This window comes from Aythya ferina (assembly GCF_964211825.1).
Source record: "Aythya ferina genome assembly, chromosome: 1".
Classification (NCBI taxonomy): domain Eukaryota; kingdom Metazoa; phylum Chordata; class Aves; order Anseriformes; family Anatidae; genus Aythya; species Aythya ferina.
In genome coordinates this window covers 30,979,629-31,006,819 of record NC_140296.1, presented here as the reverse complement: position 1 = coordinate 31,006,819, position 27,191 = coordinate 30,979,629, and the positions used below count along the sequence as shown (strand labels likewise).

The window sequence follows — 27,191 nt, the reverse complement described above, 5'->3', positions numbered from 1 at the left end:
GATGAGATAGAAAGAAACTCCCTCTCTCTCTGCCAAGCCCTCTACTTGTTTTAACAAACGAGCCATTAGCATCTCCAAATTATCTGGCCAGAGCTACAGCCAGCTCCCTTTCATCCAAGACCAGGCCGCAGCCAAACATTAGGAAATTACCAGCTGGGTCCAACACTAAGGCAGCAGGCCTGCATATCATCAGCACCACAGCATCAATGAATCCCAAGCTGTGCTCTCCTTCACCACCTTTGTCTACACACAAAATGCACGTGGGCAACTGCTCACTACAAAGCCTGAAGGTATTATTACTGGCCTCACTCACCAGAATTTCCTCCGAAGGAACCCAGGAGCAGAGAGAAATAGGGCTACTTAAATATAGTTCCAGGTACCCATGCAGGAATTTTTCAAACACATTCAATGCCAGATCTGTATCGCGCCTTGAATTAGTGTGAACATCTTTTCTAAGTCCACAATAGGCTGGAATAGTATCTACTCTTGCACTGCACACAGACGTGAACTCAACTAACACAGAACAAAGAAATGAAACTTCCCCAATACTGACAATATCTCACTGCCACTTCTTAATCAATTTGTCCCAGAAAGAGAAAGCAGAGATGGGACAATTAATTCTAATGGTACATAGCTAGTTGGTAGTAACCAACATAAGAAATTTTGGATATGCAAATAGATTTTGTGGTGTTTCTTGAGCTTCTGCTTGTTTAAACACCCTCTTAGTTAGACATCTTGGTAGGAGCTCGTACACATCAAATACGGTGACTTTTTACATTTCAAGAAAGAGAAAAAATGTTTATATGAGTATGCAGTACAGTACTCCAACTGAGAACCTCAGATTTTCTAAGTTACAAGGCAGTCTACATTACTTAACTGTAAAGTGCTATACCTTTTATGACACTGCAGATTACATAGGACCCAGGGCAAAAGAAGCCCTCACATTAAAAACAATCAGATTAGCATAATATGAGCAGGAAAGAAAAATGCAGAAATGTTTGGGGAGCTTTTAATTTTTTTTCTTTAAAGCATTTCAACTCCTTTAGCCAAAGTAAATGCATCACAGATTAGTTCTCAGAAGTGCCCTCAGCCAAAAAAGTAAGTTATTATAACATGGTGAATGATATTGGGAACTAAGTAAAGCTTTAACAGCCTCCACGGAACATGATAGATGTAGGGGGCTCAGAACACAGACTGAAACAAGCACACATTAAAGTTTTCAGACCTAATAAAGACATTGAAAATAAGGTGAGCTAGCAAGAACACTACTAATGCATATACCTCTTAGTGCCATTATGGAATTAAGAAGGTATTATACTAGTTTTGACTCATACCGTTCCTGTTAAATTTCCTATAGAAATGGCTTAATGATATAAATAGCTCCCCTTGAACCCACCTAAAGGCAGCAACTACTCTTGCTGGGGCTGAACCAGCAAGGAAATACGATGTGTCAGCATCTTGGGACTCTCATCCCTGCCAGACATCATCCTGCTATCTACAGTGGATCAAACAAAATTATAAGCCCCAACCATTAAAAAATAGTGACTTCTTTACAGTGAGATTTATGGGAGGGGAAAACAGAAAAAGCTTTCTAACAATCATTTTACTTTGGAATAGAGCTTAACATTTCATTTCTTAATACTGATTCTTAAAGAGATTTTCCAATTCATGAGAATTGCTGCCTGGGACTAAACCAATATCCTACTGACAGAAACAAACAAACAAAACAAAAAATTACACAGATTAAGCAATTAAGGAATAATCTGCCTTCTTGGAATTAAGAGGAAGCTCCTTTAGTGCCCACTTTCAGGAACAATCCAAGCCTGATCCTGGTTACTCTCTGATCCCAGAGCAAACTGGTGTCCCAGTCCATCCTCCCTGGGGCCTGGACCTCACCTGAGTGTGCTGAGTCCAGGACAGGTTGCCAGCACCAGCTCTGCAATGTCCCTTTCAGATTTCTACACTCTTCCCAGATCAATGGAAGAGATGAGTCCCATTTCCAGAAATGTTCTCCTCTAATTGCAAGTAGGACAGCAGAAACTGCTATCAAAGTACATGGTAGAAAGAGCACTCACTCACTTCTGACTCTGTGAAAATTGCCTTCAAATTCAATCCTAAACATCCACATAAGATGTATCCCAGAGGCAATGTTCTGCACTTTAAGTTAAGATAACTGAACCTCCTAGATGCTGATCATTTGCTACCTCATTTGTCCAAGTATGCCACCTATTTTCAAATTATTCCACAACGGCATACAGTTGGTGATGAAAGGCTGAAAAGAAGGTGCTGTTCGCCACTCTCACAGTATCAAAAAGATATTCCACTTAAATTGTTGATCTCAGCTAAAGGACACGAACTGAGTACATAACTATCCTAGACCGTTTGTGTAGTCAAGATGTCACCCACGCTAAGATTGAAATCTATGCCTATAGATATAGACCTAGAAAGGTATCTGTCTCTCTCCATACAAAGGAAACTAGGGTGACTTCTAAAAAAACTCATCTTTCTTAAACACTTCACGTGTTAGCTGGGATGAATTCAGGTTATGCTTCCAGAAGATCCAAACTACCTCCTTATTTTCTCAGCAACATCAAAGAGATGAACATTATCTAGGACGCATAACTGTTTTGGTCATGTAGTTTACTAGACATCTTAGAAACTGGCACACAAGACAGCTTTAAAAAAATAAAAAGAAGAAAGGATGACATCCTCACACACATACAGAGGCTCAGTAAATACACTGTCTCTTTTGCTATCTCCACTAGTTCCAAGAAATGGCAGTCTAGTTTTCATGCCCTGTTGGCTCTGCTGAACACTACAGATAGACAAGTGGATGACTGATAGATTCTACAGTACAGGAAGCCTTACTTGTTGACAAATGCACACTTGAAAAAGGATTACAGCTCTCGAAGCCACAGCAGACACTAACAGGGTTTGTAGACCACTTGTTTGAGATTTACATTTAGTATATGACAAACACAAATATTTTTGGAGGTTCAAATATCCTCAGGTTAGCCATAAAGTGCTTATTCTCATTCTTGATGAAGCAGGTATTCAGAACTAGGTAATACGAGCATTGATTCTCAATCTGTGTCATTAAAGACAAAATTTACGGTAAAATTCCCTACCTTTGCTTATTGGAATTGATCTGAATTGGACAACACATTTTTTTTCATACATTTTCAATAAGCTCATGCAGTTTCGCAGCTAGACAGTCAGGAACTGAGTGCACTCAGGTCTCAACACATTCAGTGAGGATGTCCCTAAGCACCCTTTGGTAGGCAGTGTTAGCTCTTCACCTGGTTTGTGTGGCACATGGTTTTGGGACAGTCCTCCTCTCCTTCACCTCTTCAAAGAAATATGAATCACAGATGCAAGCGGATACCAAAGACCCCATGACAGTTAAATCAGTCTTTCCCAGGGTCACACTTCTGCAGGCACTCAGGATTGATAGCCCAGAGCCAACTCAATCACTTTTACCTTACCTAGACTTTATACTTCTATGCTTCCCTTTCCTACAGTATGTTTCAACTAAAGCCAGAACACTAACAGGAATACGGGTTCCTTTTCTCCCAACAGGACTCCTCTACTGAATCACGTGCTGTTGCCTTATCACCCACTTAGAGTACTTCCTTCCTCCTAGGCCAGACAGTCAAGCAAAGCATTATTCCCTACAAAAGTCAGCCAAGCTTCTGAAGCTCAGCAAGCTCCCCAGGGTCTCATTTATAAACTTCCTTTGTTCTGCTTCTGGAAAAATAGTGAATGTTTCTACTGCTTTCCCTGCAGAGTAACTTGGCTGAAGCCTCTTTTCCTAAGACTTCAGTGCCAGTTATTCCCACTTCAGCGGGTGCCATCGAGGCTAATGGTCATCTATCACTCTTGCTCTGAGCCCCAACAGCGTTATCGCCTGAGGCATCCTGTGAGAAAGCAACTGAGCCAGAATTCATAAACTGCACACTGAGATTCCATAAATACAACAATTTCCAAACCAACTCTGACTCCTTGCTCAAGGAGCTTTTGAAAATCAAATGAGTCCATCAGTGAATCCAGACATCAGCAACTCTGAAATGAAAAAGGCTTGTGTTCTTGGCATGTGATTATATCAACAGGAAAGTGATCTACCAGCAAAACCACTTCATTTCTTGTAACATAAAATTCATTCTTGGATATTTCTATCAAAGATGATGCATTGAACAGTTAATGGCCAAATAAATACAGAAACTTGGTGAAACATCAGAAGTGAACTAGTAATTTCATCAACAGGTCTCCAGCTTCTCTACACAGAAAAAGATTTTGCCTAACTCATCATTCAGTAGTTCTAATCCAACCTGGAAATCGAATACAACCAGGGCATGTCTTCCCTTCAGTTCTTACTTAACCTCCCCAGATAAGGAAACCCAGTGCCAATTTCAATTTTCCATACAATTCTCATGTCATTACACTGAAGTATTGTGACATAAAATTAAGCCAAGTATGTTGTTCTTTATGAGGGAATTTCTTACCCCTTACTTTAAATTGGCCTAAAATTCCTATCAGATGCCACAGCAAGAGCCACCCTTCTTTCTGAAATGAAATTTCCCTGCATTGAGGCACAATAATCTTCTGTGATATGTATATGACATACCACTTCGTACAGGAAACCAAATGAGATTGGAAATCAAAACCTAGTCAGAACGATACTCTTATGACAACATCACAGCAGCGTTAAAATACCATCAACGTTTTTTTTTAGTCCCCTCCAATGTTTTTTCTAAGAGCTTGCAGAAAGGAACACCATCATTTTTGATGTAAAGAACATTGAAGATTCAGTTAAAACACCCAAACAAACTGACAACATACATTTTAAACAGAACAAAAGAACAGAGGGAAGCATTTGGACTGCAAAGTTCTTATGGATCATATCAAGATTTCCTCAGCTTTCACTAAGTGGAAGTTCCTCTTGTCCATAACCTCCACAGCGCAAATAGAAGGGAGGAAATAGAGATTTTGAAGCATGAATTAAAGAGCTGAAGTTGGGAATAAGAATATGAAAAAGAATATGAAAATTGACTTCTTTCCCTCCTTTGCTTGAAATACTGAAAATTGTCATGGTGCAAACAGTTCTTTTCTACTGTGCACTCTTTTTGTTGTTACTTTTAAGCCCAAGCCCCCTAGACACGAGGCTGAGGAAAATGAATACTCATGATATATTTGAACAAATCCTCACCAAAACGATAAACAGCAATTAAGGACGACCTTTCCAGAGAAAAGGATCATAACAGATATCCACCGGGATAATTCCCCAATTCATATCATTTAAGGGAATGATACTACATACGGCGTGTTGAAGTGAAGTTTCAGTATACATCTCCTTCCTGTCACTGTAACAACAACCCAAGGGAGTGTGGTGATACTGCAAATGTTCTTGTCCTGATCATGTTCTTCCTGAAATGGAAGCTCAAATGTAGAAAAATAAAGAATATTTTCCAACAGTAACTCCCATGCTACCATACCTTTCAAAGATGAAAAAAATAAGAGTTCTGTGGCATATCCTGTTGCAGAAAAACAAAGCTAAACAAAGACAGCTTCGCTATTCCCAAACAAGCTTCTTTTCAGGGAAAATCCTATTTATTCTAGATTCTGAGATAGCAGCCAAACTTACACAAAACAAAAACAAAAACAAACAAACAAAAAAATGACATCATGTGAAATTAAGTACTACCTACAAACTACAAATCTGTTCCAGTTAGATACATAGAGCAAATGTCTTAAGACCTTTTATTCAGAAATATTTGGTGCAACTCTCAGAGCAGCTGGGAGTTCCTTTGAGCTCCTCAAAGATCAATCTGTTTTGCAATCACACCGGACTGTCCCCTGTTATTCTGAATTTGATCACTCTTTGCAAAGAATGGCATGATGGTTCACTTAATACAGAGAAGATCCTGATACTTTTTTTCTCTTGGGCCCAGGTCCTGACATATTTTTCTTCTTCCAGAAGGCAATCAAAGCACATATACAGCTCCCTAGAGCATAAATTCACAACTGGTCAGTTAACCTACTTCAGATCCCTTTATACCACCCTTGGGCCATGCTGTAACCTATGAAATTTGTGTAAATCACTTATTATTTTGTTCATTAACACTAATGTTTGTTATAGACCCCAATACAAGATTACAGTTAGATTAGAAAAAGTAAAAAACACAACTATTTCACATATAGTAGAAGGCTGATGGCATCCACTGGTCAAAATAAATAAATAAATAAATAAATAAACAAACAAACAAACCTCAGATACTGTTGCAGTCAAAGTCATTGCTTTGTTGGAGAATTACAGATTACACTGAAATTGAATTCTTTGCCTAAGGAATGGAGGAAAACACACACACAAAATCTGCCTTTTCTCTTCCTTCCACCTGAGCCCCCGTTGCTGCTAGGTGCCCAACAAACATTCACTGGGATAGTCCCTAACAATTCTCTCGGAATTAGGCGGTATGCACCTTTGCAAAGAAAGGGCAGAGACCAAGCAATAAGCTTTTATAATCTACCTTTTCAGTTACAAGTGGAGGCAGATATGATGCCAAATACATGTTTCAGAAAGCTGAATGTGTTGTTACAGCACAATACTATGGGATACCAAACATTTCCCTTTATACTTCAGATTACATGAGAATACCAATACTCAAGATTTCCCACATAAATGGCCTGTTTCATTTTTAAGTCTGATTTTGTGTGGTTTTGTGTTTCTTCCCCTCTTGAGATCTTAACTATTTCCTCCCAGTGTTCTGTCTATGGTGCAATACATTCATAGTTTTGACCTTGGGGTTACAGTGCAAAGATCATTTGTCTGAACAATCCCTAGCAGGGGACTGAAGCAAAGATGGGTAAAATTCATACCATGAGAAAGTGCAAAAGCATAGACCAGACATACAACAGGCAACCAAATAACATACGGTAAAAGCTATGCAATTCCATGGGGTAATTTTTGACTTCTTGCTTATGCACATAGATAGCGACAACCACTTCCACCTCAAACCATGAAATAAAATAAATATATATATACAATAATTTCTGACTGAGGAAAACAAGACTCAAGTTCACACTAAGCCAAAGTCAAGTAATATTTTTATTTCTCCTCTCAAGAGAATGCACTGAAAAGCCTTTCTATTCACAGCAAGTAATGGCAAGGCTTACACTAGACAGCAATCCTCACCGAGTACATGTAGAGATGGTGGTTTCATAGCATTCCCCAAAGCACGCATCCCCATTTGGGGTGTACCTGTGTGAGAGCTACAAACCCAGCACACTTCAGGATCCAGTCTGCCCAGACCAAACAAAAATTTACATGTTTGTCGTCTTTATTAAGTGCAACAGTGTTGGGTACAATGATGTTCTGAAATATGTTTTAATACAGATAACTGATGGAAGGTGAAGCTTTTATATTTGTATTAGAGAGATTTTCCAAGTCATGTTACATTACCTCCTGATTAAAAAATAATAATAATAAAATAAAAATAAAATAAAATAAAATAAAATAAAATAAAATAAAATAAAATAAAATAAAATAAAATAAAATAAAATAAAAACACAGCCACCTCAAAAAAAAAATGTATGTATAACCTTCTAGAAACACACCATTGATGCATGTGAATTGATGTTAAGGTAGAAAGCAAGTTTCCAAGCCAAAACTACAAATAATTTCTACTACCACGCAAACCAAAACAAGACAATGCTTGCATAAATATTCCTACTATGCTTGTCACTCTGTTTCAGTTACATGCATCTTGGTCTTTCCATTATTGGAATTTAGAATTAATGACCCACTGAGATTTATAGGGCTAATTACATCTCTCAACATTACCACTTCGTAGGCCTCTGCAGCCTTAAAACAGACATTGGAAGGTCACTTGGAAAACTCTCATTATGTTCAAAAGACATCAAATGAGGCCTTTTGCCAATAAATAAATAAATAAAAATAAAAGAGAGAGAGAGAGAGAGAGAAAGAGAATTCTTCATAGGAGACGCTTAAAAAAAATCCATTTCTATCAGTATTTCCATAAAAATATTCACTGTACATTTTTTGAGAGAACTGATTAGTAGCATTTTCAACAGCACAGTCCAGTTTGTATCCATTTGTTTTTCTTCATCTCTTCTAAAAATTTGGAATAAGTACACCTGGACTTAGCTCTCGTCATTATGCAGTGGGAAATGAAAGAAAAGTTTGTGTCTATGTTAACACATGTATGACAGATATCACCAATAAGTTACATCTGTAGGGATTGCTCAGTGTTCGTGAAACTGAGGAGTTCAACTGGCAACAACCCTGGTAAGTGAGAAGTCCATAAAATAATTTTGCCCAGTTGCACTTACTGAGACAGCTGAAGTTCGTCTTTGCTCACAAACAGCATTGCACACAGATTGCTCAATGTAGATAATTCCATATATCTTTGTGTTTCCTTTCCCCCTTTTCACAGGCATGGCTTTATTTAAGGAACCCAAAGTGCTGGGAATGATGCAAGTCACTGAAGAGTAATTACACAACAAAAAGTTTGGAAACGAAGGAAAAGCACAGCCTTTTTCTTAGAAAAAGGCTGATAGACAAACAGATATCAACAAAGAAATTCAGAACTCGGAAGTATTGTGCTTTTTTTTTTTTTAACTTAAAAAAAGATAATAAAGGGGAAAGAAATCCTGAGTAGATAGCTAGTCAGACTTCTGCATGCCAAGAATTAAGCCATTCAAGTACATACAATTTATAACAAATACAAACCACCATCTTTAATGACAGCACCACTGACAAATGCCACCATAGTTAAGCTAGAAATGCTCTGCATTTTGAGTCATGAATAGAATGTGCTCAGCCTTATTTGCTATATATGATCATGCCATCCAAGTACAGGCAGCAACATTTATTGAGAAATTCACTGAAAGATAACAACTGATTTAAAAGGAGTTCATGCAAGTTTAGTTAAGAAGCAACTTCAGAGTTTATTTTCAATTACTGAGATAAAAATCACAGCTTCTCTCAGGATAAAAAAGGAACGTTATTTTTCCATACACTATATACAGCGTATGAAAGCTTTAAAACTTGTCTGATTTCACAAACAGTATAAGCCTCCTACTAATATTCCTTAATTCTGGTTTTCCCTCCCTCAAGTCATTTTTCAAATTATTTTCAACATTTTATTTGATCGATTAATAAAAAGCAGCTTTTCTGCTGCAGATAGCAGGTTACAAAATTCCCTTTAACATTGAACAGGCTTACACTGCTCTAACTGATTTGTTGTTGTTGTTGTTTAGTTGTGGTTGGTTTCTTTTACCCGGTCTGTAGGGTTCTGGCAAAGCATTGTACTTATCTGCAGAGAACTCCTCATTGATTTCAGAGAGCACGAGGATGACAGCAGGACATGAGCACTAATTTTCAATCCTCCTAAACTAGCATGAGGGTCAGGTTTATGAATTAATAAACCAGAAAGCCTTAACTTGCATCAGAAAGAGCTTTCCCAGCTTGTCTTGAAAGGCCACAGATCTGGGGAAAAAAAAGCCCCATCTTCAGCTCCTCTAAACTCACTATCAAACAGTATCCCTATTTAATGAGCATCACATGGTATCCTCAACTGATGCACAGGGGATACATCCAGGCTGTCTACTTTACACGTCTAACTTCGCTGAGACTTAAACTTGCAATTGTAGGGTTGCTGTACACTCAGTGGAGAGATTCAGACACCTGGAGCAGGCAATTCAGAGCCCAAGGGGCTGCACTGATGGCACACACTGTGCTAGCTCATAATTAGCACACCTGTGTTGCATGTTCAGAGTCTGACCAGTCCCTCTACAAATTTCAGCACAGCACCATGCTTCATGCACACTGTGCATATGAAACTAAGTCCCTTTGGTGTTTCAGCCCTACTGCCTCATTTCATTACCTGACTAAGAGAAAGAAATCTGCAAATGCAATATAGCCATAATCCTTTTAGGGCAGCAAAAAGCCTCAAGTGTTAAAGGGCAGGATGTACATAGAAATAAAGAAATGTGAGATTTATTTTCTTCAGCATGTAGACCTGGAGACATGTCATGAACATATATTAGCCCTCTTAAGATAACTACTCGAGATACTGATGGAGTTGACAGTGCAATCTTGTCAGGCTCCCATCAGACTCGTGCTAGTCATATTCGGGGCAGACAGCAGCTCCAGAGCAGTTTAGCTTCTCTAGCACATTTCATCCATCTTACAAGATCTGTTTTATTAGCTTAAGAAAATAATAATAATAATAAGCTGTATTCCAAACAGTAGAGTCACTGAGATTTCTTAGAGGTAAAACAGGAAAGCATATATGGCCAAACAGTGAATAGCTTGCTAGACTGGGGAAAAAATCACCTTTGAAGAAAAAGTACTGCTATCTGTATGCCATTAAAGACAAAAGCAATGGTTTTACAGTCATAAATCATCAGAAGATTATTGGCTGATCACCTGCTGTCTTGCATGCACATCAAGCTGTTGTTACAGCAAGATTTGTTCGCTTGCTTTGCCAAAATAAAGGTCTCTTAAAAAATAAAAAAAAAATAAAATAAAATAGCCCATTGAAAATAACTCCCTAATCTGCCATCCTTTCAATAGAACTGAAGTGCTCTTCACACACATAGTACACAAGCATCTTGAATTAGCAGGGAACTATTTTTAAATACATGAAGGCTAAGATACGAAATTAGTTTCATGGGGAATGAGAACCTTAGAGATTATTTACTTTCCCTTAATTACTTTGACTCACCACTCATTTAGCTTGCCAATAGTACTACCTATTTCACACTCAAATTTTGAATCTAAAGACATGCAAGAATATTTTTTGAACATTTAAGATTATGGATCTTAATGACATAACTGCATTTCTCAACGTGACTGACCCACATATAAGCTACTTAAAGGTACTGTACGGTACAAATATTTCTTTCTTTGGAACAACTGCCTCAAAGTAAGGATCCCTGCATAAAAATAAGCACCTTTCTTTGAGCAAATGCATGAAAATTCTGATAACTGTACAAAATTATTATAATAGATGCAGGCAGCCTGTTATACTACTGATCTCATATAATGAAAGGAGTAAAACAGAGATTAGTACAAAAAAAAAAAAAAGTTTTTGAGAGCAAGGAACTCAGGTAACAAGACAGTACAACTTCTAAGCCTGAAGGAAAGGCTCAAGTTTCTAAGCCTCAGACTAACAAGAAATTAAGTGCATACATTGAATACTAAAAAAAGAAAAAAGAAAAAAAAAAAAAAAGTTGGAGTGAAAATTGATAATAATAAGATTTATAATCTTATCCCTGTAGGAAAAATAAATAAATAAATAAATAAAAAATGATTAGGATCTTTTTGACAGAGCCTTGTAACACAGGAAAGTGGGGAAAAATTAGGGTGAAGGGAGCAAATAATAGGGAAGTAATAATGGATGGTAGTCTGAAAAGAAAATAGCAAGTTTGAAATATAAAAGAAACGAAGGCCACAGTTAAAAATAAATAAATAAAATGTATGGGACACAGAAACATGGGACACAGAAAAAGAGGAGAAAGAAGGGTTAAATATAAAAGGAGAGAAGGCAAGGGATAGAAAGACATGGAAGACATGGAAGGGGCAGCTTAAGGAAAAAAAAATCAAAGACACCACACTGCAGCTCTAAATTCCTTCTTCCTTCCCCCCCAAATAAATAAATAAATAAATAAATATATAAATAAATAAAATAAATTTACACTGGAAGCCAGAGCTGGAAGAAAAGCAAGTGCAAACCATTTCAGTAGCTAATGAAGCTCCCTTCAGTGCTGACAGCCCCAGGAGCAGTCCTGTCTCTGTCAAGCAGCAGGACTTTTGGCCAGAACTTCTCTTGTCCCCTTGGGAGTAAGGTTGAGCTGAAGCAATGCCTGGATGATTTTCAATGCTTTAACACCTGAGACACTGCATAACATAACATCAGCTCTGGATTTTTTAGGATGACTAGTTTTTGCTAAGTAAGAGGATTAAGAGGTGCAAAAACTGTCATAATACTTTCTATACATAGCAGCACATACTACTGCCACCATGTATCTGAAATTATGAGTTTGTATCTGAAATTACGAATTCCCTCATTAAGCAAAGTTATCAAACCATTTATGTTACAAAGTAAGAATTCTATCAACTGTCAATGACTAATTTATCAGGAAAAAATTAAAGGCTGTTAAAGCAATTAGCAAATGAAAAATTTTAAGCGATGTTTCTGAAGATTTTCAAGAGATTTGATGAGAAAGAAGCTTGGGCTTTGGGTCCCACTTTTCAGCAGTGAATTTTGTGCTTTTCCAGCAGAACAACCATTGCAGTGTAGAAAAAGAAAGGAGAGACCCTGAAAAGAATTTCTCAAATCACTTATTATAATATAATGAATATTAACAATACATAGTACAAATTCTCTTGAGAATTGACTATTGCTGGGTTTTGGATCCCTTCTTCTAGGCTGTTAAGGTTGCTAGGGAATTTCACAGTTAATGGTGTATTTCCATATGAATGTTTGAAGAAGGGGGAAGGGTTTGCAAAACTGAATCTTAAGCATGGAGTTTTCTTTGTGCTTTTGAGAAAGAAAAAAAAAAGTGATGTTCTTGTAAAGCTGAAATAGGACACTCTTTCTATCTTACTTATGCATTATCTACGTTTTTTTGGGGAGAAAAAAAAAAAAATCCTAGAAAATAGTTAGAGTCACTGTGAGGAAGAGCTTAATTCTTTTGCTATGGCCAGTAGTAATACACCAGGCTTGCCATTACTGTGTAATCAAAGGGCAACAAGTGGTCTAGAAAACATAGCAGCTGTATTTTGCTTTGATGGTTAAAAGCAAGAAATATATTTTGTTTTAAACAGATTATATGCACATTTTTCATAGACCATTTGGAAAGCACATAGCTGTGGGCTTCCCAGTGACAAACACACAGAGACACCAGCAAGTGACAACATACTTTGTACTCCTTGACATGGATGAAAGAATTCAGTTCAACTCTTCTATTTTTTTCTATTTCAAAAGAGAAATGCCTAGGAAAAAGATCTTTTTAGCCCTACTTCCTCAGAACAAAGCTTAAAGGATGGCTTTATCTTTCCCCACATCTTAATCTATTTCTCCTTTCCTCAGTAACTTTGGGTGTCATTGGTAGACATCAACGAAAACTGAAAGAGGGCAGAGTCCCTTCATTTTTCTGAAAATAAGTGGCTGAACAGAGGGGTAAAAATAGCTAATGTCCCAAGGTTTGAAGGGTAGGTACTCAGTTTTCTATCAGAAAATGCACAGAGGAATCGCCACTGAAGAAGAACCCGCAGAAAACTAGATAGGGTTGGCTCCAAGCTAACACCACCACCACTTATCTGGTTATGCTTTCCCGTCCTTCAGAATTCAAAACATCCCAATTCTAGCAACTCTTATTTACTGCCCGTGTACAGTAAATAGAGACACACTGTCATTAGCAGCTACTGTGACAGTTGATCTTCACACCACAGTATTATCCTAATAAACTGTTTCTAAGCCCCAGGGTCTTTGTTCTCATACAACTGACCTACAGCTGGTCACCCTGGATCTTACACAAAGCATGACGAGCACAGAGGTTATATGAGTTAATTGCATAGCGACTGCAGAGTAGCATGCTTTCTTCCGTTCAGCAATGTGTTTTTTCTCTACTGAAAACAACTGGAGTTACACTGTAATTCAAGTTAATGATAGAACAGTATATGTGGATAACTCTATCATTAGTTAATGTTACCACCGCATGAGCTTGTCTGTATGGTATTTGACAACAAAATTCAAGTTAAACAACCTCCTCCAGAATTAAGACAATATTGGATTAATTAGATAACTTGCTAGACATTTAGAAAATGAAGATGAATAGCCCTTTTATAACCATATTAAAATCCTGAGGAATAAGAACCAGATTGTAATCTGTTATTGTAGTGTAAATCATGAATATCTCCAGTTTGAATTACTTGAGATTTAAATCCCCGGAGATTTGAATCTGGCCCCCATCAATCTTACAGAACATTTGACTTATTGCTCACATAAAAAGGATGTAATTTCCATCAACACATAATGTACAGGAAACCATTTACTTCCTAGGAGAGTTCAAAATTCTCTGGAAAACAAAACAAAACAAAACAAAAAAAAAACAAACAAAAAAAAAACCTACTTATTCTGTTAGTCCTACCATCTTCTATTATTTTTATTGGTCTGTATGCTACTTTTAAGTATGGAGTGGAAGTCAGAAGAAAGGCTGAAACTGGGTTCCATTACTCAGCCTTTTCCCCACACATTTCCCAGAATTCAGGCAACTTTCTTCCTCCAACTGAAGACAGCTGTTGGAAATACTCCAAGAAGTCCATAAAGATTTTACTAGGTAAAGCACAAGCCACACATTACTCAATTCATTTTGTAACAAGATTATTCCTTCACATTGGTCCAAAACTGAGACCGCGCAACTCTGAAAATACACCAAAATGTAGTAACTGAGTCACTAGTCTCTAAATAGTCTGGCCTAACACTCTCTCGGTCTATTTTTAGTTGTGCTTTAGCAATCTGGGATATGTCTACATAAGCCTTTTGAAGACAGGCTAGTTTTCTCTCTGCCTAAGCTTCCTGATACTTCCATACCAGCCAGGGCTGAACCTCAAGTTGTGTTAGCAAGGGATCATGAAAAAGTGAACTTAGCATAATGTTTCAAGCCTAAGAATGCAGGATGGCAAAATGTTCAACATTAGGCTTGGCAGGAAAGAAAACGCTTTCAGATCTGAAATATATCCATGTTAAACCTCCAGCATCTCCTATAATATGCCTGCTACATTATCTATTATTCTGACACAAAGAGGGATAACAGACTGACCATCTGGATTACAGTTTAAGCTGTAAACCACACCTCTTCTGACTGTCCCATTTCCTTTTATCCCACTCACTGTAGGGCTTGGCAAGAATCACAGACAAATAGAGCTGGAAACAGCTACATGACAGGGTCAGTTATCTCCTTCAAAGATAACACAGTTACATCTAAAACACACTTAAGAGACTTCAACAGATACAGGCCCCACAATGTTCACACAATCTACTCCAATACCCCTCGGCATCCTACCACTAAAACATTTTTCATAAACTCATTCTTTCTTGCAACATAGTCAGCCTATTACTCTTAGTCTACTTATTGTGGGGTTTGTAAACAGAGTTTTTTACCCCTCTTGTATGTCAGACTTCATCCTGGTCTCCATCATTGTTCAAAGCATTAATCTCATCAATTAGTTTCTACAGCTGATGAGGACTGATTTTTTTTTTCCCCTCAAATATTGACTGTTATTTATTTGCAAGCTGAAGGAAGAAAATTTCCACTTGAACTGAAGTGTCGTCAGGCTGCAGTTGGTCAAAATCTTTCTGAAACCATCATTAGTTGCGCTCCTAAAATCATGGGTTCCTTTCGGATTATCTTGCTCTGTAAAGTTTATACAAAAAACATATTCAATTTCATTCTAAATACACGTGCATTATTGAGGACCACAGAGTGGGGGCAAAAATGAAGACAAGATCTTTCTCCTCAGAGAACAACCAAGAGAAACTGAAGAAAGAGAACATAAATACCCGTTTCTCCAGCCAACTCTTAGTTCTGGTGACTGTTCTTTCTCACCGAGAATGAACTCAGCATTAGGACAAACCTACTTCAGAAGTTCTCGTTTCATTTTGTTTCTGCGGCTGCTATGCTTGCTCCTCAGGCACTTAGAGAACACCTTGTCATACAGTCATTCCATGGGATCCCTTAGAGACATGACTGATAGCGCTACAAAGGCCTGCATCTTTCCTTGCATGGATGCTTATAGCTACTCTCTGAACATTTCTCATATGCAGTGAACCATCTTGCATTAATGTAAGTGCTGTTTATTTTAGGCTTTGGTTTTCAGTTCTGCATTTCCTTTTTCCTTTATCCATTGAACGGTGAACGAGTGAATTTAAATCTCTTTAAACGGGCAATACTCAGAGGCTTATATCTCACCCTATATTGCTCATTTTGTGTTACGCTGACAGCAATGTTACCACAAAAGAAAGTTTCTCATCAAGTTTTAAGTCTTCATTTTCCTAGTGTTTAAGACATGAGTGGCTATTGCTCTTTGTCCTCCCTGATAACAGAGACAAACTGATTCCTCTGGAACAAAGTGACGTTGAAGAGCCACTGAAACAGCTAGAGCAGTGACTTCAGTGCTCATCACAGCTATATTTCAGTGACGACAGGGGTGTCAGAGCATCTCATCTCCAGGATTATCAAACTCAATGTTCTGCTTTTGATTCAATTTTCAGTTCCATCTGGCAACCCATTTGACATTGAAGAACCAAAAGAAATAGATTTTCTGCATGATTTCAAGATGGTCACTAGTCCTTTCCATCTAGCTACTCTCACGGCTCTTATACCCTAGATACAGAAGAATTGTTTGATTATAGTGTTATTTGACCACATCATACTGCTCCCTATATTCTTGGACAATACAAGCCTGAAAAAAAAAATATATATATATATATATATTACTTTTATCAATTCTATTTTCCTTGTAGAATACAGCACCAAAGAGAATCGACTTCGTTATGATGGAAAAGGTAAACCTAGATGAGAGACTGGCAATCTTATAAACAGCTGCACTGTCAGATGTGCTGCCTACTTCCAGATTCTAATTAATGAAACCCACTCTGACTGTACTCCATTCGCTTCCTTCTCACCACTATCCATGGAGAGTGGATTACATTAAGCAGCTACTCCATTCTCATTATCAGTGAGACTTCTCTTTCCCTATCCCCAGAGACTTTATGTAGTTACATAATCTCTCTTAGTATTTCCCAAGAAACATAAAAAAGAAATTCCAAATTTCAACCTTTCACTTAAAAAAAGAATAAAATAATGTTAATAGTTTCCTTCTCAAACAGAAATTGCGGCTGCCTTGTATTTTGCAAAGAAAACAATATTAACTACCCATTACATATGTTCTGCAAAATGATACATAAGTTTAACAAATGCAACATGGAAAACAAAACTGCAAAACCCAACTAATGACACACATACTGCACCTGGTTTCACATGTTTTCTATAATAGCATTAACCTTTTAACAGAATTGGCAAGCAGCTGGATAGCTAAGTAGATTGGCAACAGTACACGGAGCCTTTCACCTGGAGTGTATCAGCTCAAGTTTAGCCCAGCTCCCTCTAGGAACTGAAAACATGTGCTCTCTTACAGGCTGTCAGTGAAATAAAATGGTAATTGCTATCCGCTTCATACAAAATTGGAGATTACACTGCAGAAGAAGAGCCATCAGCATAAACAGCATTTTCTCTCAGCATTAAGATATGAGTAACCTTGAACCAAAAACTGACCAAGGGCCCTTTCATTTGTTAAAATGATATTGACCTAAGAGATGCTCATTTTGGGCCAACTGACAGAAAGGCAACATAATGAAGATTTGAAATCAAACTTATATTCCAAGTCCTTTAAGTTTTCATACATAGCAGCCTGCCAGAAATACTTCTGTTTATACTCTGCTTGAAGACTGTGGAAGCCATATACCTGCACGCAGAGGAGGCATGAGGCACCACCCCTTTACAGCCAGTAAATCCACACAGAGTGCTTGTTCACGTCCAGGTGCCTGCCATCCTTATCTGCCAGCAGAGGACCATAAACATACACTTTTTTGGTGCATCTTATTACCATACTACCCTGAGCTGTGATCTTATCAAACTCCACTGCTAAGCAAGGGTCATAACTCCATGGAAAATTCTCAATAAGCTAAGTGACTAAGTGGATCACTTACGCAGTAAATGCTCTTTCTTCTGAGCTGGTGCTGAAGTAATGCCAACATCCACCGCAAGTCATCAGAAGAGATTAATCCATGGATCTTTGCCACCAAACTCTAAGCCTCTACCACTGCAGAATGTGAGGGAACTGTTTGTTTCACTTGGTAGCAACAGCAAGCTCTTATTCTATATGCACAGGAGACACCAAATTAGGGTATAACACAATTTCACAGAATGTCAGACCAGCAAACCACTAGGAAGCAATCTGCTACTTTCAGATGAAACAAACTTATTTGTCATCACTGAAAATCCTCTTGACTCTTCTTACAAGGGCACAAGTATCAGCACCTCTTCTAAGAGTGTGCTCTCACTCCAGTTATTGCATTCCACCCCCCTAAGTGCACCCCGTGCCTTTATCAGCTACTTCTATTTCATTTCTTTGTCTCCCTGTCAAAATGCTTGCTAACAGGTATGGATAAGTCTAAACAGAGTTGTAAAAAACAGTGTTAAACTATCACTGTATTCTACCCCAGACACACCTGTTGTGTCCTGAAACTTTTTTACACTGTGTATAGGGCACAAACTCCTTTAAAATCTACATAAAGCCAACCTGTCATACCAAAATAATTGTGTGTTATCCACTCTGGTCACAGAGGAACTGTTCTGTTGATGAGATCTAGCATACCAAAGGTCACATTCTAAACATTAATACTATCTTAAATATACCTATGGGGGAAGGGAGGGAAAAAAAGAAAAAAAAAAAAAAAAAAAAAAAAAAAAAGCCTTTAAAGTCTCATTTAAATTATTTCCAAAAATAAAGATCTATTAACATAAACAAATTGTGATTAAGACAGCTGTTGACCTAGCTCCTCTGTGCAAGGACAACAGACAGAATAATAACCTTGCACTTTGACAGCATCTTTCATCCGAAAGGAGTCCATCCAACAAGCCTGATCTTGCACACACTTACAAAGAGCACTTAACATACAGGAGTAATCCTATGTAAACTAACCTACCTAATTTCACTATCATCAACTACCTAGCTTTACCCATTCAATTGTATGGGTTATTTTGTCTACCTTATCCATCCATCAAAAAAACTGCCCTTCTAATACTAGCAACGCATAGACAACAACTTCAGTCCCAATCCTTAGGCTCTGCACTAAAAACCCTTCTTCCATTTTCTTTCAACCTCTTCTCAGACCTCCATCAACAACACTATCAACCAGCCCCCAGAGACAAGGTCCAGCAAGGGCTGAACCTGGTTTACGCATCAAAGGATTTTTTTTTAAAGTTACCTGGGGTGTACCAGGAGTGCATTGTTTACAGACCAATTTTTTTCCCCCATATTATGCTGCACACAGGAAATCTGGAGGAAGCCTAAACCTGGCTTCTGTAACTTCATCACGTGGCTTTCTTGCACCAAAACTTATTTAAACCAAAAGCCAGTCTCACCAAACAGCTCTGCCACAGAACAGCTTTCACTTGAGTTTGGCACTCATGCAAAATTGCTGTTTTAATCATCGTCCAGCATGGAAATGTTATTCCAAATCACCTGTTTTTACTTTATGATTACTAAAATAGACCTTGTTTAATTAGTTGGCTGCCAGGTATCCACAACACATGACAGAGGGAAATCCACCTCCTCCCCTGCAATTTGTATGGCTTTTGGAAAACTTTCCCCTATGATACCAGACTGCACTATGTTTGTTTGTTGTTTTTGTTTTTGTTTTTGTTTTCTTGTTTGTTTTTCTCCTGAATACTTGCTTCAGAGTAAAATAAATTACAAGAAACCATTGTAATAGCATCATTCCAGGCAAGGGTTCCTCAAGAAAACACCCAGTATACCATGACCCTGCATCTTGCCTGGCTGTTTTCACCCAGACTGAGTGGATGAGGGAGCTATTTGAAGCAGTACACCCTGAGAAACCTTATTCATGCTTCTGTCCTCCTCTCACAGACTCTTCCAGAAAACAAGTCACTGACAGTACTCATCCGGACTTGCACTGCACTAGCCAGATCACAGCAGACAACTGGTGAGAGATCATAATGGGTACAGAAGCAGGGAGGGACACAAAGGGATAATTAGCAAGTTCTACTGCTTCATCATTCATACCTGATGGCAGTGAGCTTCATTATTTGAAGAAGCAAAATGCTGCAGAAGCTGTCACCCCTGTGCCCCCTATACCACACTGAGATGCTCACTGTCTTCAAAAGGGAGAAAAAAAAAAAAAAAGAGTTGTTTACTATAAAATCTACTAGCTAATCCTTGCATATCCATCATCCCAGCATCAGATCAACCTGAGCCCATATGATGACCCTGCTCTGAGTGATGCTTTTTTAAAACCATAAAACCCAACTGTCTTGGCACTGGAAATTGCTTTGCCAAGGTACAAACACTCCAGCTTGAGAAAAATCAAGTCAAGGATGGCTGGCCCAGGATCTGACCTAGTTTCTCCTGTAACCTTCAGCTCAAACTAGAGCAAGCCACAGACACAAAAAAGAGCTGTTAGATCTTGTACTCCTAGACCTTTAAAATGCAGAATCTCTTCCTCCAGTACATATTTAGTGACTTGCCTACAGAAAGGGCTTGCCTAAAACTCTTATTTTAAACATTCGAAAGGGAGGTTCTCACTACACCGAGGCTAATATAAGCCCTAATACATATTCCTGTCATTAAACCCAGAATTCATCTTAAGCTTTTTCTTCCTTTATTTCATGATGAGGATGACAGGACAGTGGAACAGGTTGCCCAGAAAAGCTGTGGATGAGCCACCACTGGAAGTTTTCAAAGTTGGGATGTACAGGGTTTTCAGCAACCTGATCTAATGGATGACACCCCTGACCACATCAGCAGGGTGGTGACCAAACCATTCTATGATTCGCTTCTCCCACATAATGCACTGAAAAACACAGATTCCTTCGACTGTAACATATTTCAGAAATCTCAATATATTTTAATAATCTACTCACATTTGGTTCCAGGCTAAATATATATATATTTCTGAATGTTTCCCCTCAAGCTAGTTCCTTTGGACATCTGAGCATTTTGTTGCTCTTCTTTGAGCTCTACTGAAATAGCCTTTAACATCCTGTTGATATGGTATTCAGTTTTCGGATGTGTTTGAGGCGGATGTGTACAAAAATGAATCATAGAATGGTTTGGGTTGGAAGGGACCTTAAAGATCATCTAATTCTAACCCTCCTGCCATGGGCAGGGACACCTCCCACGGGCAGGGACACCTCCCACCAGACCAGGTTGCCCAAAGCCCCATCCAGCCTGGCCTTGAACACCTCCAGGGATGGGGCATCCACAGCTTCTCTGGGCAGGCTGTGCTGGTGCCTCACCACCCTCTGAGGGAAGAATTTCCTCCTAACTTCTAACCTTTAAAGTCCCTTCCAAACCTCTGATCTAAATCTCCCCTCTTGCAGTATTAAACCATTCCATCTCATCCTATCACTCTACCCCCTGACAAAGAGTCCCTCCCCAGCTTTCCTGTAGGCACTGGAAGGCCACTGGAAGGTCTCCCTAGAGCCTTCTCTTCTCCAGGCTGTACAACCCCAACTCCCTCAGCCTGTCTGCATAGGAGACGTTCTCCAGCCCCTTGACCATCTTCATGGCCCTCCTTCGTTCTAACAGCCCCACATCTTTGTGCTGAGGGCCCCAGAGCTGAACACTCCAGGTGTGGTCTCATGAGAGCAGAGCAGAGGGGGACAATCACCTCCCTCACCCTGCTGGCCATGCTTCTTTTGATGCAGCCCAGGATATGGGTGGTTTCTCATGGTGAGCTTCTCGTGAGCCAACACCTCCAGGTCCTTCTCCTCAGGGCAGCTCTCAACACATTTGAGGAATCCCACTTCTTTGTTCACTGGCATAGCACCTTTTTGTTGTCAGCTCAACTACAAACTGTGCTGTTCTGTAATCAAGTCACACTGCGAACCTGTGTATTGCTTCCTGCTGGGTCTTAATTCTAGATTACTTCAAGCATTGCTATTATCCATCAGTAAATTCCCAATTTGAGACCTCCTCTCCTACGAGCCTGCCTTTTCATGAACTTTGTTCTCTTTGCTCTACTATCCTGTAACAATTCTACTTAAGTTCAGTTTACTCCAAAGCAAAGATGTTGTTAGTTTCAAAGGTTACAGGTTTTGCTTGAGGCCCCTATTCAACAAAGCATTTAATTACATGCCTAACTTTAACCACATGCTTAAATCCAATTGATCTCAGCAAGCAGAGATGAGCTTAAGCATATGTTAAAAAAGAAAAAAAAAAAAAAAAAAGTTAGGCACGCAAGTCAATGCTTTGCTGAACAAAATCCTCAGTTTCTGTAATCACATGGATGATTTATTTTCCATATTTGGCAAGAATTGACAGCTCAATGCTTTCATGTTACAGGATTTAAAAATGAGGCTTCACGAGAGTCCAAAACTGACATCATGCTTTTGTTCCTTTCTTAAAATAAGAAAGGGAAATAAATACTTAAGCAAATATTCAACAGTACGACAATCATTAAGCCTCTAGGATTTAAACACACAGTAACTCTACATTCTCGTTACTGCAGTACCCTCTGAAAAAGATAAAATAAAATTAAAAAGCCCTGTGAAAATGTTTAAAAAAGACTTGCCGCACATGCATCTCAGTAAGATAAGCAGCATGTTCCCTGCTAGCTCGTTAGCCACTGCCATCATTGCGTAGTTAAATGGTGAGAACAAAGCTGTCAATTTCTTAATTCTTTTCTAACTAAACACATTTAAATAAAATGGATTTAACTCATTGCTCCAAGAAAGATTTAGGGGGGAGAAATGGCAAGAAGTTAGCAGTCTTGGTTTTGGTCATGGGTTGACTACTTCTACAGGTCTCCAACCCACGTGACAGCTGATGTATGATTTTACGTCGATAAACAACAAATGCATTTGGCATAACAGGAATTTCATGGAGAGTGTTTAAAATCACTTCCAAATGTCTTCCACTGTTTACATGCAGACTACTTCATGACCTTTCTCTTAATTGTTTTGTTTTGTTTTGCTTTGCTTTATTTGCACTTTTTTGTTTTCTCTGCTTTCCCTCATTCTGCTGCCTGGTAACTACAGGTAGGGGCTACATGGAATGGAGTTAGGCAGCCATACCAAGTGTCCTCTGCGTACCACCCAACTGTAAGGATCTGGTTTTGGGAGCAGTGCCATCTGAGAAAGAAATGATGAAGAAAAAAAATGGAAAATTACTACTTCCTCTCCAACCATAAAGCCTTCCAAAATTCAATTAACGTGTTCTAAACTAAACTGTCAACACATGCTATGGCAATAAAACGCTTAATTTCAAATGTATATAAGAAAGTAGCTGCTCATTGATATTTATCAGAATTTTAATATCCCCTGACCATTGCATTTCCACCATTGTTACTGAAGCGGCATTTGTTGTAACACTTTTGTCCCTCAGTAGTTACGATGAGCCCTAAAAATCCTATAGACAATATATATAATCACACCTGTCGTATCTCTTAAATAGCACTACAAACCCCAAAAGCCACTCAGAGATGCAGTTCCCACCCCTAGCACAAATAGCATTGTTTACTAATGATTACTAAAGGATTACATTTGCTGTTTTCCCCACGGCAAATACATCTTGTGATTTTAGGGTTTCTAAGATGGAAATGACACCTTTGCTTTCACAGATTCAGTGGTGCAGCCAATAGGAAAACCACCCATGTTCATTTACAGCACAACCACTGTAAATGCGTCTGGATACCCAAGACCCGCAGGTAAAACTCTGAACAACTTTTGGCCACTTTCTACTACAAAGGAAGGGCAGGAGGCGAGGAGGCAGAAGTGTAGAAACGCCTCTGTGCCGCTGTGCGTACAACTACTCATCTGTGACTGCTCATCTCCTTTTCCCACTGCGGTTCTAAGCACTAACACCTGCTGGAAAGCTGAAACCCGATAGGCAGTAAGTACAGATACAGGGTTAGATCCACAGCCTGCACTAATGGATTTTTTCGGATAGATGGCAGTGCACAAAGTGCATCTGAGACTGGTCCAGGGTCGAGAATCCATTTCAATGCTCAGACACTAACTAAGGGAATTACCGCATTATCAAAAGCGCTTTTAGAAAGATCATGGCTTCAGACCCTGTCCTGCTGCACTGGGATATCTTTAGCTCTTTTGAAGGGGTGAGCTGGGTGCCAAGAACATAAAAGTGGCAAAGCAGCGCTTTGGATTTTATTTCCCATTCCTGTGAGTGGCAAGGGGGCTGTTTTTTTTTTTTTTTAATGCATTCTAACAAACATGGTTTTAAAGCACAAAGCTAAAAGATGATTAGGAAGACAAAGTATGAGATCTGGCATACCGGACACAGCAGATCATTAAACTGGTTCTCTGGGGTCGGTGACAGTATAGATTTAGAAATATTCCAGCAATAAAAAAGGGCATTTCAAATCACTCTCATTGGCAACAAAATCTACAAATACTACTCACTTTGTGCCCTCCTCATTCTAACACAGCTAAGAAAGCAGCGTGAAATTTTAACCATTTAACTGCATTTAGCCTGGCAAGTCCCTTTCTCACAAAAGGAAAACCCTAACAAAGCAGCCAAAATGCACAGGAGCGGATCTCACTACATGGCTGGCAGTTCTGTGCCCACTTAGGGGTTTCGACACGCAGCTCTCATGATGTGGAAGCATCCACCACCGTTTTGTTTTCTGTGCACAGTAGGGGGTTGCTAGGAAACAAAATACTATTGTCTGATTTCATGATCTATTGCCTGGTTTGCCTGGCGTGAGCGTCTTCTGAAGCTATCACCGTATTATTTTACATTGCATGGAGATTAAGACTAACATTAAAACACATGCATGAAATGAGAGGAATAGTAAGAAAAAAAAAAAAAGAAAAGCCTCAAAATTCAGGGGAAAGAAGACAAAGTATCCTGGAAAAATGAGCTCTGGTAGCCTGGTGCTATTTATGTACATACACACTCGCACGTGCATCACCGCTCCCTTACTGTACCTATAGTTTTGTGGACTTGTCGGAGACTCTCTCGCCTCCGAGGACACAAAACGTTCCCTTACTACTGGAGAGCTACTGTACGCTGCAAGTTCTGTAAATACCACATGCTGCAGAACGCCTGGTGCCGCCAAGCAAACACACTGGAGTCATTTTTTCCAGATTTCAGCTAAGGGTTGTTTTGGTACCTTAATTTCTTTATGTAATCGGTTTTGCACATTTGGACTGAGAGGAGTCTAAGACAATTACCCCCCTCGCCCTCCCCTTGGCTGTAATGCAAATAAATAAATAAATGAAAGCATCAGGAAAAGAGATCTAGAATTGAAAGCCACAAAAACACATTTCACCTCTTTTTTACAGCAAGGCATCTTTGTGAAGGGAGAGATTAAAGCACTATTAGGCACCCACGTTTGTTTAGTTCTATGAAGCATCCCCACAGCACGCACGGAGACCTCAACACCAAAAAAATACACAATCACACTTAAAAAGCTGAGAGGGAGATGGAGAGACTTCTGTACAATGCATTACAGAAAGAGGTTTCAAATAAAACCTGCAGAGTAGTTATTACTCTTTTATGCATATCTATGATTTCGCACCACGCACAACATGCGCTATTTCAAAGTCCTTTCAACTTATTTATTAATGTCAACACATTTTATCATTTTGTTTTAAATTCCGGGAAAAAAAAAATAATAATGAATGAGGCATGTTGCAAAAGGCATCAAAGCTCTTGACACACTACAGCAGAACTTCCAGCGATAAAAAGAGAAAAGTAACACCAGGCAAGACAGAAAATACACCCGGGCTTCTTGCCTCCCCTGCCCAGGGATGGATTCCCTCAGACCCCAACCTTCCTCACGGCCACCAGCCCGCTCCAAAACCACCCTGGGGATGAAAGAGCGAGAGTAAAAGGCAAGGCAGCTTCTTTTGCAGCCCAGACAACAGCAAGATTAGATCAAAGCACCGGGAGATGGACACGACCCGCAGCCAATCCCGGGTAGGATACGGCTTTTCCCTGGCTGGGAAGCTCCTAGGGTAACCCCACCGCCACCCCGGGATGCTGGGGCGTGCAGCATCACCCCGACACCTCCTCCCAAGCGCTCGCTCGGGCACCGGGGGGGGACAGAGGAGGAGAGCGACGGGACAGCCACCCCCGGAGCCGCCACCGCTCCGGGAGCTGCAGGGGGGGCTGCCTTGCCGCAGCTGGGGGCGCCTGGCTCCCCGCAGCCACCAGCAGGGCTCTGCCAGGGGGGACACGGGTTTTGTAGGGTCCCCGGTCCCTGCTGGACAGAGCTGGGGGACCCGGAGGGTGCTCCCCCCTTTTTTTTTTTTTTGGGGGGGGGGCACAAAAGGGGGTTCCCAGCCCAGCCCGGTGGGGGGCGGCGGCAACTGCAATTTCCAAAAAAATAAACAAGCAAGAAAAGGGTAAATAAATAAATATATAAATATAAATAAATGGCCCGCTAGAGGAGCGCGGGGAGGGGGGGGTGGTATGGGTAGGGTGAACACCCCAAAAGCAGCCGGTCCCCAAACAAGAGCCGAAGCCGGGCGCCCAGGAGAGCAAACTTTCCGACTCACCGGGGAGAGCCGGTGCCGGGGGGGGGAGGGCTATGCACGGCCCCCAGGAAGCGGAGCCGGGACCGGGACCGGGATCGGGATCGGGACCGGGATCAAGGAGGGGGACAGCGCGGCTCGCCCCGCTCCCCTCGCCCTCCTTCCCTCCCTCCCCCTGCCCTCCCCGTACCTACCGGCTGCCGGTGCGGGGCCGCGGAGCAGCGGGAGCCGCCGCCCGCCCCCTCTCCTTTCCTCCCCTCCCCTTTTTCCCTTTTTCCTTTCCTTTTTCCTCTCCCTTCCCCTCCCCGGCGGCGCTGCAGCGGGCGGAGGACGCCCCGCGGCGGCGGGGAGCGGGGGGCCGGGGAGGAGGCGGCGGCGGCGGCCGCTGCCGATGCACAGGGAAGGAAGGAAGGGAGCGAGCGGTGTGTCCGTGTGTCTGTCTGTCTGTCTGTCTGTTTGTCTGGGTGCGGGTGTGTGTGTGTGTGAGAGAGAGAGAGCGGCGGGGAGGGATGCTGCAAGGGAGCGAGGGAAAATTCTCCCCTCCCAGCGAAGCCGCCGACAAATGGCAAGGCAGGTGTGCAGGGGAGGCAAGGCTCCCGGAGGATGAGGAGGAGGAGGAGGAAGAAAAAGAAGAAGGAGGAGGAGGAGGAGTGGGGGGAGGCGGCCGGGGGTGGGCGGTGAGGAGGGCGGGGAGCACGGAGCCCGGCGGCTGGAGCGGCCCCGAGGAAGAGGAGGGGGAGGAGGATGAGGAGGAGGATGAGGATGAGGAGGAGGAAGAAGAAGAAGAAGAAGCGGCACCGGGGAGCCCAGGGCAACAGGGGGAGGTCCCCCAAGTTGTCCCCCAAGCCTCTGCTCAAACTGCC

At 40.5% G+C, this 27,191-nt stretch overlaps 1 protein-coding gene across 4 annotated transcripts in view; it reads right to left on the bottom strand.

Annotated features, from left to right (window-relative positions):
• The window catches only part of ENOX1 (ecto-NOX disulfide-thiol exchanger 1), a 361,330-nt gene extending 334,393 nt beyond the window's left edge, over positions 1-26,937 (bottom strand). For 3 of the 4 annotated variants that reach the window (XM_084530077.1, XM_084530081.1, XM_084530079.1), the window contains exon 1: positions 26,523-26,936. The gene's annotated coding sequence lies outside the window, so the exon portion shown is untranslated. Of the gene's footprint in view, positions 1-26,522 lie in introns of all 4 variants that reach the window. The other variant, XM_084530082.1, reaches the window with a different exon arrangement.
• Between the last annotated feature and the right edge of the window lie 254 nt (positions 26,938-27,191).